Source organism: Eumetopias jubatus, unplaced genomic scaffold, assembly GCF_037043125.1.
Source record: "Eumetopias jubatus isolate StellerSeaLion01/CBP00866 unplaced genomic scaffold, mEumJub1_p1.0 scaffold_13, whole genome shotgun sequence".
NCBI classification, from domain to species: Eukaryota; Metazoa; Chordata; class Mammalia; order Carnivora; family Otariidae; genus Eumetopias; species Eumetopias jubatus.
The window spans coordinates 16,064,003-16,079,519 of NW_028274819.1; the positions used below are offsets into that span (position 1 = coordinate 16,064,003).

A 15,517-nucleotide genomic window follows, 5' to 3' on the forward strand; every position below is an offset into this window, starting at 1 on the left:
ACAGCTTATTTATCCATTCATTAGTTGATTAACATTTGGGCTCTTTCCATAATTTGGTTATTATTGATAATGCTGCTATAAACATCAGGGTACATGTATCCCTTCAAATTAGTATTTTTGTATCCTTTGGGTAAATACCTAGTAGTGCAATTGCTAGATCATAGGGTAGTTCTATTTTTAACTTTTTGAGGAACTTCCATACTGTTTTCCAGATTGCCTGCACCAGTTTGCATTTCCACCAACAGTGTAAGAAGGTTCCCATTTCTCTGCATCCTCGCCAACACCTGTTGTTTCCTGCATTATTAATTTTAGCCATTCTGACAGGTGTGAGGTGATATCTCATTGTAGTTTTGATTTGTATTTCCCTGATGATGAGTGATGTTGAACATCTTTTCATGTCTGTTGGCCATCTGTATGCCTTACTTGGAAAAATGTCTATGTCTTCTGCCCATTTTTTAACTGGATTATTTGTTTTTTTGGGCAATAGAACAGATCAATGAAACCAGGAGCTGGGACTTGGAAAAAATTAATAAAATTGATAAACTCCTAGCCAGACTTATCAAAGAGAAAAGAGAAAAGATCCAAATAAATAAAATCACAAATGAGAGAGGAGAAATTACAATCAACACCACAGAAATACAAATAATTATAAGAGAATATTGTGAAAAACTATATGCTGACAAATTGGACAATGTGGAAGAAATGGATAAATTCCTAGAAATATATAAATTATCAAAACTGAAACGGGAAGAAATAGAAAACTTGAACACACTGATAACCAGCAAATAAACTGAACCAGTCATCAAAAATCTCCCAAGAAACAAAAGTCCAGGACCAGATGGCTTCATAGGTGAATTCTACCAAACATTTAAAGAAGAGTTAATACCTATTCTTCTCAAACTATTCCAAAAAATAGAAATAGAAGTAAAACTTCCAAATTCTTTCTATGAGTCCAGCATTACTTTGATAACAAAACCACATAAAGACTCCACTAAAAAAGAGAACTACAGGGGCACCTGGGTGGCTCAGATGGTTAAGCATCTGACTCTTGATTTCAGCTCAGGTTATGATTTCAGGGTCCTGGGATCAAGCCCTGCATCGGGCTCCGCCCTCAGTGGAGAGTCTGCTTGAGGATTCTCTCCCTCTCCTTCTGCCCCTCCCCCCTGCATTTTCTCTCTGTCTCTCTGTCTCTCAAATAAATAAATAAATCTTTTTTAAAAAGGTAACTACAGGTCAATATCTCTGATGAACATGGATCCAAAAATTCTCAATGAAATACTAGCAAATAAAATCCAACCATACATTAAAAGAATCATTTACCACAATCGAGTGAGATTCACTCCTGGGCTTCAAGGATAGTTCCATATTTGCAAATCAGTCAACGTGATATACCACATTAATAAAAGCAAGGATAAGAACCATATGACTATATGATACTTCCAGTAGATGCAGAGAAAGCATTTGACAAAGTATGATATCCATTCATGATAAAAACCCTCAACAAAGTAGGGTTAGAGGGAACATACCTCAACATAATAAAAGCCATATACAAAAAACCCACAGCTAATATCATCCTCAATGGGGAAAAACTGAGAGCTTTCCCTCTATGATTAGGAACAAGACAGGGATGTCCGCTCTCACCACTGTTATTTAATATAGTACTGGAAGTCCTAGCCTCAGCTATCAGAGAACACAAAGAAATAAAAGGCATCCAAATTGGCAAGGAAGAAGTCAAACTTTCACTATTTGCAGATAACACGATACTCTATATAGAAAACCCGAAAGACTCCACCAAAAATTGCTAGAACTGATACATGAATTCAGTAAAGTCGCAGGATACAAAATCAACATATGGAAATCTGTTGCATTTCTACACACAAATAATGAAGCACCAGCAAGAGAAATCAAGGAATCAATCCCATTTACAGCTGCACCAAAACCCATAAGATACCTAGGAATAAACCTAACCAAAGAGGCAAAAGATCTGTACTCTGAAAAGTATAAAACACAGATGAAAGAAATTGAGGAGGATACAAAGAAATGGAAAAACATTCCATGTTCATGGATTGGAAGAACAAATATTGGGTTTATAAAAAGATTTTATTTATTTATTTGAGAGAGAGAAAGCAGGGGAGGAGCAGAGGGGGAAGGAAAGGGAGGGGGAAAGAATCCCAAGCAGACTCCATGCTGAGTGCAGAGCCCAATGCAGGGGCAGACCTCACCACCCTGAGATCATGACCTGAGCCCAAACCAAGAGTCAGATGCTTAACTGACTGAGCCACCCAGGGGCCCCTGGAAAATCAAATATTGTTAAAATATCTAGATTACCCAAAGCAATCTATAAATTTAATGTAATCCCTATCAAAATACCAACAGCATTTTTCACAGAGCTAAAACAAACAATCCTAAAATTTGTATGGAACCACAAAAGATCCCGTATAGCCAAAGCAATCTTGAAAAAGAAAAGCAAAGCTGGAAGCATCACAATTCCAGACTTCAAGTTATATTACAAAGCTGTAGTGATCAAGACAGTATGGTACTGGCACAGAAATAAATAGATCGCTCAATGGAACAGAATAGAAAACCCAAAAATGAACCCACACCTCTATGGTCAATTAATCTTTGACAAAGCAGGGAAGAATATTCAATGGAAAAAAGACAGTCTCTTCAACAAATGGTGTTGGGGAACTGGACAGCAACATGCAGAAGAACGAAAGTGGACCACTTTCTTACACCATACACAAAAATAGACTGAAAATGGATTAAAGATCAAAATGTGAGACAGGAAACCATTAAAATCCTAGAGAAGAACACAGGCAGTAACCTCTGACATCAACGTAGCAGATATGTTACTTGAGGCAAGGGAAACAAAAGCAAAAATAAATAATTGGGACTTCATCAAAATAAAAAGCTTCTGTACAGCAAAGGAAACAAGCAACCAAACTAAAGGCAACCTACAGAATGGGAGAAGATATTTGAAAATAACGTCTGATAAAGGGTTAGTATCCAAAATTTATAAAGAACTTATAAAACTCAACACCCAAAACACAAATAATCCAGTTATTCTCTTTTTTTAATGATGACCATTCCTTTTTTATGTCCCTGAGGATCCTAAACTTTATTTCAAATTCAACTTAAAATAATTAATTAGTCTTAATTTCTCTGGAGTAAATTTATATTTCAATTGTAGGGTTTATTGGCTCTTTCTTAGTATTAGTTGTTATATATTTTGGAATTTCAGCATGTAGACTCACCTTAAGTGGGAGATTATCACTGTCTCCAGTTGCTCACTCCTTCACTCCCTCCTGAGGACAGATCCTAGTCTAGGATCAGATCGTATATTGGGTGAATTAAGGCTCCATTCCTAACGATATTGGGGATATCACAGAGACTGTCACTGAACCCTTGAGTAGCTCAGACCACTCCGTCCTGGTTGCAAGGTTGTCTGCTTCTTTTCCTAGATCCAGGTTTTATATAAGCCATTTTCCAGGTAGCAATCATAATTTTTAAAAAAAACCTCCCGCCCTGGGAGCCTGGGTGGCTCAGTTGGTTAAGCGACTGCCTTCGGCTCAGGTCATGATCCTGGAGTCCCAGGATGGAGTCCCGAATCAGGCTCCCTGCTCAGCAGGGAGTCTGCTTCTCCCTCTGACCCTCCCCACTTTCATGCTCTCTCTATCTCATTCTCTCTCTCAAATAAATAAATAAATCTTTAAAAAATAAAAAAATAAAAAATAAAAAATCTGCCCTGTGTGTGACACATTTAGTCTACTGTTCCATGAGAAATGAGCTCTCAGTTTCCTATGCTTGCTTCTGAACCCAGAACATAAGACACCTGTGGTTTTAGCCCCATTAGCATTGTGGTTTGTTGGTTTCTCGCCCATAGATGAATTTATATTGATTTTACAAAATGGCTATGTCCTTTAAATTTTCTCTTCAGAAAATTTTATGTATCATTACCATGTGTTTGTAATGGATAAGAAAGCCAAATCATAAACACTGCAAGCCATTATAACCAGAAATCCAAAACAAATTTTCTACCTGCATAAAAATGCACATTCTTGTTACTTTTTCATTGTATTTAACTGAAATAAAGTCTTTTAATAGACATCAATCTTACCTCTAAAATTGAACAAAAATGTTCCTAAAAATATTTTAAAGGCCACACAGAAGTATACCATAACGTCTTCTTCAACAGATGTCTCCAAAACCAGTATTCAAATTTCATTGAGTAAATTCTTCTATTCTTTAAGTTGTTGGGTTTCTCTCTTGAGATTTCAATTGTTTTGTATTTTTACATAATTTCAAATTTACAGAAAAGTTGCAAGAATAGCACAAGGGATTCCCAAATACCCTTCAGCTAGATTACTCAAATGTGAATATTTTGTTACATGTACTCTCACTCAAATGCTCTTTCTCACACATATATAAATATTACTATTTTTCAGAACTGTTTAAGAGTAAGTTGTAGACATGATGCTCCTTTAACCCTAAATACAGCATATATTTCCTAAAAAAGAAGGAATTTCTCTTCTATGACCATAGTATAATAATCAAAATCAGAAAATTAAAATTGATACAATATTATTATCTAATTTACAAGCCTTATTTTTTTAAATTCATGAGTTTTTTTTTTTTTTTTGAGAGAGAGAGCACACACAAATGGGGGAAGGGAGGAGAGGGGGACTTGCAGACCCATGGTGGAAGAGGGGGAGGGCACGCAGCCAATCCTAGGACCCTGAGATCATAAGATCATGACCTCAGCCAAAACAAGAGTCCATTGTTTAATCGACTGAGCCACCCAGGCACCCCTAATCTATAGGCCTTATGATGAGTATTTCTAACCCGTTAATTTATTTAAAACTATGAGAAAAATTAGGTTGATGTTTCTTGAAAAACAAGAACAAAATGAAGATGCCTCTTAGAACCACTATTATTTATTTATTTAGTAAGTAAGTAATTAGGCTCTATGCTAAATATGGAACTTGAGCTCATAACCCTGAAATCAAGAGTTCCATGCTCTACTGACTGAGCCAGCCAGGCGCCCCAAACTGACTTCTATGTCCTTTTGACATGTCCATACAATTCTTTGATCACTTCCTTACTTTTTGAAAGAAAAAGATGTTCCAGGCTCATCTTGTTCTTTCCCTACCCAATCCTAGAGCCAGCCATTTCTCCAAGAAGTACAAGTTGCTTTTATTAGAGGACTGTTTAAAAACCTAGGTAGATGTGGGATATGTTCCAAATGTATCATTGTTTCTAGGCTCTCCCAGAGTCAGGGTAAAGACAAATGAAGATTTATATATACCCACTCTGCACGTGTGCATACACAACACACACCTCTAGATTCATTTCTATATATCTAGCTATCTACATATATTAAAACCCATGAGTACATTGATTCAATTCCAGCGCTACACAGGGCACATTCTAGCCTTTTCCCTTTTCACATCTGAAACTTCCTCTCTAATTCTCTAGTTGGTGTGACTGGGGAGTTGTGTTTAATGAGTACAGTTTCAGTTTAGAAAGATGAAGAAGTTCTGGAGATAGATGGTGGTGATAGTTGCAGAACAATGTGAGTGTACTTGATGTCACAGAACTGTACACTTAAAAAATGGTTAAAATGGTTATTTTGAGGGTGCCTGGGTGGCTTGGTCGTTAAGCATCTGCCTTCGGCTCAGGTCATGATCCCAGAGTCCTGGGATCGAGCCCTGTATCCGGCTCTCTGCTCCGTGGGGAGCCTGCTTCTCCCTGCTTGTGTTCCCTCTCTCGCTGTGTCTCTCTCTGTCAAATAAATAAAATCTTTAAAAAAAAAAAAAAAGGTTATTTTGTTGTGTATATTTTACCATAATAAGAAATAAATTAATATATTGGTGTCAAATACCCAGTGTGTATATATATAGGATTGTCTGATGGAATGAGTAATTGGAAACTATAACCAAAACATTTTTTTAGAGTGATTCTGAAGTAAGAATGACTATGGCTTTGCTACTGGAAGAGTGGACCAAAGATAGCAACATTGGTATCACTTAGAAGCCTGTTAGAAAGCAGAATCTCAGGCCCCACCCCAGACCTACTAAATCTGATTCTGCATTTTAACAAGACTCTAGGTGGTTCACACGCACATTAAAGTTCAAGAAGCACTCCTCTGGGACAGATTCTTCCACTTCCCACTTTTGTGACTTTGGGCCAGGTACTTAATTATTTTGTGCTTCAGTTATTCTTTATCTATAAAATTTGTGGTAATAGGGGGTGCCTGAGTGGCTCAGTTGTTAACCATCTGCCTTCGGCTCAGGTCATGATCCTGGGGTCCTGGGATCGAGCCCCACATTGGGCTCCCTGCTCCGCGGGAAGCCTGCTTCTCCCTCTCCCATTCTCCCTGCTTGTGTTCCCTCTCTTGCTGTCTCTCTGTCAAATAAATAAATAAAATCTTTAAAATAAAATGAAATAAAATTGTGATAATAGTAATGAAAGTTGCCAATGATGATTAAATGCAATAATAATGCATGTTGTATTAATGCCTGCCAAATTCAGGGACCATCAGCTATTATTATTACTTTGCTCAGTAGAAATCTGTGACGGTTGGTTTCAGGGGCTTTTCTAAAAATAGGAAACTTAGGAAGTCGATATTTTCCAGAGATGGTGCTTGGCTTTAGGAGGTAATTGGGGAAAAGGAAAACTATTAGCAGTTTTGGCCAAGTATGAAGAAGACCCAATACAGTAAAGCGGAGGTGTCACATTCAGTCACAGTGGGGCAATGTTCTTCTTGTTAAAGTATGGTAGGACCAGACAAAGGTTATTTACAAAATATAAATGGAATGGAAGCAGCTTTTGTTGAGACAATGCCATATTTTTAAGATATTTTGAAGCCTAAGTGGTCTGTTTTTCACATGTCTGAAATCCTGTGTGAGATATAATCTTTCAGCCGAAGTATCACTTATATTTGACTTACATGATCAAGGACCAGATAGGCTGGGGGAGTGAGGTGGCAGAGTGTGAAATACTGACAAGGTGGGGAGACAAAAGGACAGCAACACAGGCCCCATGAATTGCTAGCACTTGGGCCACGGCTCTCAGAAGATGTTGTTGAGTTCCTAACCTAATTTCTCTGGCAGGAGATCTTTCCTTGTCCCAGAAAAGACTTCTGGAGACAGAGAGGATTAAAAAAAATAATATTGTTAAGAAGTGAGGTTGCTGGGCTTGCACTTTACTAGCCGGAATCCCTTTATCTTTCTTGAGAGCCCCCCAGATCTCTTTTATTCTAGGTCAGTAATTTAACACTCTCAACTCTCAATTCAAAGCCTGTAATGACCTTGCTGTGCTGAATTATTAGCCCAGGATATAGAAAGAGAGAGAGAGGGAGGGGAAAAAAAAACCTAAAAACAACAGAGGCCTTTTGATCAGAGCACCAAACTGCAGTTTGCTGTAACTCAAGCTGCCCATTCTTATATGGCAAGAATTAAGGACTCCCCCTGCCAGGCAGGACCCTATTAAAAGACAATAGCTGTTTGAAAAGGGTAAGCAAGTTGATATGGATATAATAGGCCACATATGGGGGCCCCTTTCTACTCTGAAATAAAGCTCCTTCTTAAGAGTTGTGAGCTGGGAAATCCACATTCAGTAAGGCAGGAGGAGGAGGTATAATAGAAGAGAGTGAGTGGGTAGCCATGCAGAAATGCTTGAAGGTGCTTCAGGAAAAAGGGAGGAGGGCTTTGGGGAGCCTGCAGAGATGAGCATCAATCACTGAGGATAGAGGCTTTCAGAATGGCCAGGTGCTCTTTGGTCCCCAAGAGGTTTTTAGGGCCAGTGATGACAAAGATTTGGCTGGAACCAATATAGTGGTTAGTTTCTCTAATGGGTTAACAACAATGACAGCAAAACGAGCAGGAACATAGTAAGCTCTTGACAGGAATGATGCAGCTGGCAAAAAGTGATCCTTTCTGCCTTGTTTTATACAATCTAACATGTCAACATCCTAAACTGATTAATACCATCTAGTGCCACTATATGTTCTTATTACCTTTAGGATGGGATTAAAAAAAAAAAAAAAAGGCCCTGTAAAACAGAGACAGTGGACCCCAAAGAAACTTTCTCTTGCCTACAAACAATACCCTTGTCAGATATAGAGAGGTAACCACAGGACACAGGACTCCTCACTCTATTAGTTAATCTATGTTTGCTTATCTATCACCTAAACAGTCTGCTCATTAGCAGATGCTGCTTTTGGAGGATCCTAATCCACAGCAGAATTTCCCAACCACTGTTTTAGCTACCTCTAAGATCTTGTTAGTATATTGCAAAACAAGGAATGATTTAAAGTGACCCAAAGTATTTAAACACATTAATCTAGTTATCTATAACTAAATTCTGAATTCCCAAATCCCTAAGCAAAAATATCAGAGAGATATTTTTCTTTCCTCTACCACCCTTTGCTAACTGCCAAATGAACAGCTCTCCAGTTCCCATCCACTACAATTAATGGGCTAGCTTGATGGAATTTACAACTAAAGAAAAAACACAAGGGATCTCTAACACTTGCTTGTTCTACTGAGTGGTCAACGGGGCACTAAACTGATCTTTAGCAAATTAAAGGGTTTTGCTGATTAAAGAGAAGGTCTGGATTCCTAAGAAAAAATCCTGCATCACCACTCAGCTTCAGACTCCAAAAAAAAAAAATTATTTTTACAAAAGTTATTAGAGATAATTGTTTCCATAAAATATTGCAATTTTAAATGGCTCTCCAGTATGTAGACTCCTTCATTTAAGATGGGGTCATCATATAGGAAAGGAAGGATGAGCAATGGAGAGCACCAAACACTATGCTGATTCCCCAATTCATGCCTTAGCATATAGTAACCATATTTTTGGAAGTTCACATTGGGACACACAGTCTAAAAAGTTTTTATTTGGTGTGTGGGCCACTTACAGGTGTGAGAAACAGCTTAAAGATTCTCTATATATCAGTATGATTGGGTAAGTATGTTTAAATGCCATATCAGTTGATAAATATCAAATGTCATATTATTTGATAAATCTTAAAGGATATACAGCCTACGTGATCTGAAAAATAAAAATTATACAGAACAGCATGTGTAGTATGATACAATTTATATAAAACTACATATCTATGGGTGTATATGTAAGTAGACAAGTTGTTTGAAAGAACAGAGAAAATGAAGGAAAAAATATTGGAGAAAATTTCTAGGAATGGAAAGATTAAAAGGATCCTTATAAGCCTAGCACAGTGAATGAGTATGTGTGCACGCCAAGGCACACACTGTAAAAAATCAGACTCTGCAACTTGGATGGAACTGGAGGGTGTTATGCTGAGTGAAATAAGTCAGTCAGAGAAAGACCTGTATCATATGACCTCACTGATATGAGGAATTCTTAATCTCAGGAAACAAACTGAGTGTTGCTGGAGAGGTGGGGGGTGGGAGGGATGAGGTGGCTGGGTGATAGACATTGGGTAGGGTATGTGCTATGGTGAGCGCTGTGAATTGTGCAAGACTGTTGAATCACAGATCTGTACTTCTGAAACAAATAATGCAACATATGTTAAGAAAAAAGAAAAAGAAGATAGCAGGAGGGGAAGAATGAAGGGGAGTAAGTCGGAGGGGGAGATGAACCATGAGAGACGATGGACTCTGAAAAACAAACTAAGGGTTCTAGAGGGGAGGAGGTGGGGGAATGGGTTAGCCTGGTGATGCGTATTAAAGAGGGCACATTCTGCGTGGAGCACTGGGTGTTATGCACAAACAATGAATCATGGAACACTACATCAAAAACTAATGATGTAATGTATGGTGATTAACATAACAATAAAAAATGAAAAAAAATCAGACTGTCTTTCATTGGGGGCATGGCAAGATCACTTTGTAGAAGATCATGTAGGATAGGAGATATTGGTACAGCTATCTTGAAAATATAATCAGCCACAGTTGCCCTCTGGTCACAACAATTTATATTCCTCCCAAATGCAAAATACACCCCCCACCGAAACCCCCAAAGTCTAATTCCATTTTAGCATCAACACAAACTCTAGGACATTGACATATAAATCAAGTCCAGGTACAGATGAAGTTCCTCCAGTGCAATTTCTTGGGTACAGCTCCTTGTTTAATTCCTCATTCTAAACACCTATAAACTAAAGAGACAAGTTATATGCTCCCACATACCCAGTATGTACCATGGTAATACAGTGATAGGATAACCACAATAAACTTCCATCCAAAAAGAGGGAGAATGGGAGGCAAGATAGCAACTGTTGGTTCATTGCAATTCTGATATCCATCCACCCACACGTCTCATTTCCATGATTTGAGCCTAGTACCTCTCCCTGATAATGACTTTCCATGGCTTTTGACTCTGTACTCTGGGCTTTTGGTTTCATCTTCTGAATCATACTTTTGTTTCCATAATTCATAGTCTCAGTTTGCAGCTGAAGAGCTTTCTCAGCTTGCTTCCTTCTCATAGAAGTCTAGGGACCACTTTTTATTTTATATTATTTATGTCTTCTTTAGCCCAAGCTAACGGGGCTTCCATAAATACAATTCTCTTAAAAACGATGCTGAGGTTTTTCTATTAACTTTATTGGGGTTTACTCCATTGGACAAAAGCTATACCCACAAACCTCTTTGAGACTGGCCCTTCCCTATTTGGGTTCCCTATGAAGCTGTTGCTCTTTAGATCCTTAGGCCTCTTGTCTATCTAAAAGAATCTATGAGGGGGGAAGAAAAGAAGTCTATAAGGCTCCACCCAGAAATCTTGCTGAGGTTTTAACAAAGGTTTCATCTTTACCCTTGGACCACATTTCTCTGCTAGCGCTCTGGATTTGATCTTTGTCTTGAGGCACTTCCTTACTTTGAATACTTTCTGCCGGTTAGAAAAATTGTCCTGAGCTCTCTATATTTCCTCTACATTCTACCTGAAAACAAAATAGTTCATTCTTTAGTTCATCTCTCTAACATTTTACTGTAGGTAGCTAGAAAAAGATAGGCAGCCCAGAAATCTCCACAGGTAGGATTGTCGTACTCACTATGTAGATTTCCTATTTTTCACATTACCAAAAATGACAGTATTGCCAAACTTTCTGTCATTACATAACAAGGGTCCTCTTACCTCCAAATAACATTTTCCTCACTCTCTTTTAAGCCTTCACTGATGGTCTCCTTGAGGCCCATCAGACTTTCACTATCAGTCTTTTAAAGGTCCTTCTGGTTTCTGACTGTTGCCTGGTCTCAAAGCCAATGACATATATTTTAGGTTTTTGTTACTGCAGCCCTTCACTCCCAGTAACAAATTTTGTTCCAATCATCAGTTGCTGCATAACAAACCATACTAAACTTAACGGCATAAAAAAATAACAATTTTATTATGCTAATGGATTGAGTATGTCAGGAATTATACAGAGCACAGTATAGATGGCTTGTCTCTACTCCATGATATTTGGACCTGAATTGGGAAGACTTGAATGGCTGGGGCTGACTCAAATAGTTGGGGATAGAATCATCTGGAAGCTTGTTCCCTCACATGTCAGACACCTAGGCTTGAAGACCAAATTTGTGGCTGGCCTTCTTACAACTTGGCAACTGGTTAATAAAAAGGGGTCTCCTGAAAGGCAATGTCTGAAAAGTGAGTTCCCAGAGACCAAGACACAATGTTGGGGAGGCTGCGTGGCTCAGTTGGTTAAGCATCTGACTCTTGATTTTGGCTCAGGTCGTGATCTCAGGGTTATGAGATTGAGCCCCACACTGGGCTCTGCGCTGGGTGTGGAGCCTGCTTGAGATTCTCTCTCTCCTTTTGCCCCTCCCCCACCTTTCTCCCCTCCCCCCTCACTCTCCTTCTCTTAAAAAAAAAAAGTTCACATAGTGTTACACTCATATTCAAGGGAAAAGGACATAGACTCTACTTCTCAAAGGCAAGAGTGTCAAAAAATGTGAGGTCCTGTTTTAAAATGAGTACACCAAAAACAAGGATGAAAGATGACAGGAAATCCAAAGCGTAATGGTGAAAGTCCAGAGAATGCTACTATAAAGCAGACATAGGGATAAAATAATACAGATAAAGCAGGTCGGAAAATTCTGGGAGAGACTTTAAGAAGATAAAACTGAAAGAGAATGAATCCGTACAAAAAAATATCAATATACTTGCTTCAGTCAGAGTCCTGGCAGTTAACAGATAATATATTTAATAAGGGTATTTACAAAGGTGTGGAAAAGGTTAAGGGAAAGTGGATTACCCTGGAGCTAACAACAGCTAAGATCTGTTAAGACCCCAGTCCTGAAGAGACAAGTGGAGGGAGTGGCTTCTTGAATCTAGGAAGAGTAGGGACCATCTAACAGAAGCTGTGACCTTCAGTAGTGGAATAGAGCCAACCTTAACCCACAGCAAACTGGTAGAGAGAGAATATATACCCCAAGCTCACCCTGTCTCCTCCTGCCCTTCAATCTCCTGCTTTAACCCAAATGGGGAGCCACAGGGCAAGGGAATCTATGGATTAAAGTCCGTACAGATCAGCCCTCCAGGGTAATGTGGAGAGTAGATCTGCAGGGGCAAATGGAAAATAAATAGCAAGTACCGAAAGGCAATTTATTCAGTTGGGTAGAGTTTGGAGATAAATTAGTGATAAGTTTATAAAAATTAATCAAACAAGGGGAAAAGAGGCAGTCTCGGGGGTGAGAAGATTGTGAAACTTAGTTCAAGTGTTAATAGTGTTTATATAGTTATAAAACATTAATAGTAACTATTGATATAACCAAAATCTTGATATATGTATATCGGGATATTGGGGAGTAAATAAAATTACATATGTGTGGTAGAGTGTTAAAGAGAAATAGATTTACATTTCACACAGTGGGAAGTCAATAGATAATGCCTGAATTTGAAAAAAATGAAGTAGCAACATAAGCAAGTAACTCAGAGATACAGAAATAAATGCCAAACAAATCACTCAAAGAAGTAGGAAGTGGTTACCTCTGAGGAATGGGAAACTAAACTGAGAGTTGGCATAATGCCTTTTTCTTTTCTTTTTTTTTTTTTTAACTATTTTACTCTTTAAACTGTATGCATGTATAACTTTAATTTTAATAAATTAGATAAAGAATATTCAGCTTAGAGGGCCACCTGTTCTGGGACACCCTTCCTGACCCCTCAAGCTTAATTAAGATATTCTTCCTTTGGGCATTATACCTTGACCCTCTAGTTAGCTCAAACCACAAGTTATTTAATTATTGACTTATTTCACTGTGAGTACACTCAAGGTAGAGACCATGCTTTATTAACCATTGTTTCCCCAGCACCTGTCAAAAACCCAGGCATATATGGATATGTAAGAAATATTTCCTGAATTGAATAATCTTAGCCAATGGCACCAATACCATACCAGGAGTACAGAGTAGAAAACTTCCACGACCGAACTCTCTTTGTAACCCCTCACTTACATATCATCCTGAACTCTATGACCTCACTGTTATAGACTGAATGTCTGTGTCTCTTTCAAGTCATATATTGAAACCTAATCCCCAGTGTGATGGTATTTGGGGGTGGGGCTTCTGGGAAGTGACAAGGTTGGAGCCCTCATGAATGGGATTCTTGCCATTATGGAAGAGGCCCAGGAAAGGTCCCTTGGCCCTTCTGCAGTGTGAGTATACAGAGAAAGAAAGGCCATCTGTGAACCAGAAAGTGGGCTCTCCACAGACAAGGAAATCTGCCAGAGCCTTGATCTTGGACTTCCAGCCTGCAGAACTATGAGAAATAAATTTCTGTTATTTATAAGCCACCTAGTCCATGATCATTTGTTACGGCAGCTCAAATGGACTAAAGCATGGATCATAGACCTTTTGTCATTCTCTGAAAACACAAAACCTCTGTGCCCTTGCTCATGCTGTTTCCTTGGCTAGCAATGCCTTACCTGTTCAGTTCCCACTCTCTACTATTCATCTTCTAAGGAACACTTGAAGTATTATTTCTTCCATGAAGTCTTCCTTAACATTCATAGAATAAATCCCTCCTTTCATTTATCCCAAAACATGTTGCCTGAAATTCTACTTGGCATGTATTTAGTAGCATTATAATAGTTATGTTTATGTCTGATTTTCCCCTTGAGTTCATAAGTTCCTTGAGTTCAACTGGCTTACTCATCTTATATCCTTCACTAGCATGGTATCCAACATATAATAGGTCCACACTATAGAATAACAGTGTTTTTCTGGTATGAAACTGCCATTATTTTTGCCTCCCATGAGAATGACAGTGAATTCCTTGAGGACCATGTCTGGCACAGAGATTGGCACATAGTAGGTGCTTAATAAACAGTTAACAAATTTTAAAAATTAAAAGAAGACCAAGCGATGAGTTTATTTCTTAGCCTTTGCAAGGTGCTGTCTTTTATTTTGTCTTTCTTCTTATTTCAACATAATTGAGGCTTCCACAAACTGGCCCTATCCTAATTATACATTTCCTGTTTGTTGCTTTTCAACAGGTACTAGTCCTCCACAAGTCAAGTTATACTCCTTTATGACCTCTTCCTGTGTATGATATTTTCTACTTTTGCTAATATAATTACATTCCTCTAAAACAAAAGTTCCAAAATACTTTCTCTTACAATAAAGGTAGAGAAGGTAATTTAGACTAAACTTTCTGGCTGAGAAAAACTAGATGAATTATTAAAAGCATCTGTTTGAAGTATCAGACAGCCACCGAAGCAAATGAAGAATGACAAGGCCAAGTTATGAAAGGAGAATAAAATCCAAAGAGATCAGCCTAGCATTTGGTGCCTCTTTTCCCCATAAACAGGAATTCTAAATGGAAGAGTCCATGGATTGAATTCAAGGGATCCACAAACTTGGATAGGAAAAAAAATGACATCTTTTGTTTTATAAACCATTAACTGGAATTTACTATTTCCCTCAGTTATGAATAAAAACATAGTGGAATTAGCAGTACATGTGATTTTGTCAGTAATAGAAACCTCAGATATTTTCATATCACATTAAAGTTGTCCCAAATATCTCACAGTATCATTTATACTCATTACCACTTCAAAAATAAGATATTATTACACCCACTAGTCGTTTCAGGGGCTTCTGCCAGTCCTGAAAGAGACAGCTGATAGACTGAACAGGTAATAGTTTTGAATTAATGTTAAGTTCCTGAATTTTCAAATGACTCTTGAGGCTTGGTGGTCAAAAAACTGGAGCTTAGGACACACCCAGGCTGGGAAGAGGGACTCTGGTGTATCCCTAAGGTTCTGCTTGGCACCCTGAAAGGCTATACCTAGAAATAGATCAGCCCTCCCTGATACTTAAGCCTAGCTTCAAATTATTTCAAGCCCTGACTGGATTGAGGTAATCCAGGATTGCTAGTGCTCAGGCCACCTGCCAGAAGCAAATGTAAATCCTCTCTGAAGAAAGATAATAGCATTCTAGGCTTTACATTAGCTCTATAATTTTTCATATACAATATACAACACTCAACTAAGGGGAAAAAAAGTATACTATAATTTAAGACAATGGAGTAA

At 38.3% G+C, this 15,517-nt stretch overlaps 1 protein-coding gene across 1 annotated transcript in view; it reads right to left on the reverse strand.

Moving 5' to 3' along the window:
- CSTPP1 (centriolar satellite-associated tubulin polyglutamylase complex regulator 1) overlaps positions 1–15,517 on the reverse strand; it is a 187,082-nt gene that overhangs the window by 113,270 nt on the left and 58,295 nt on the right. The gene's annotated exons all lie outside the window — the stretch shown is intronic.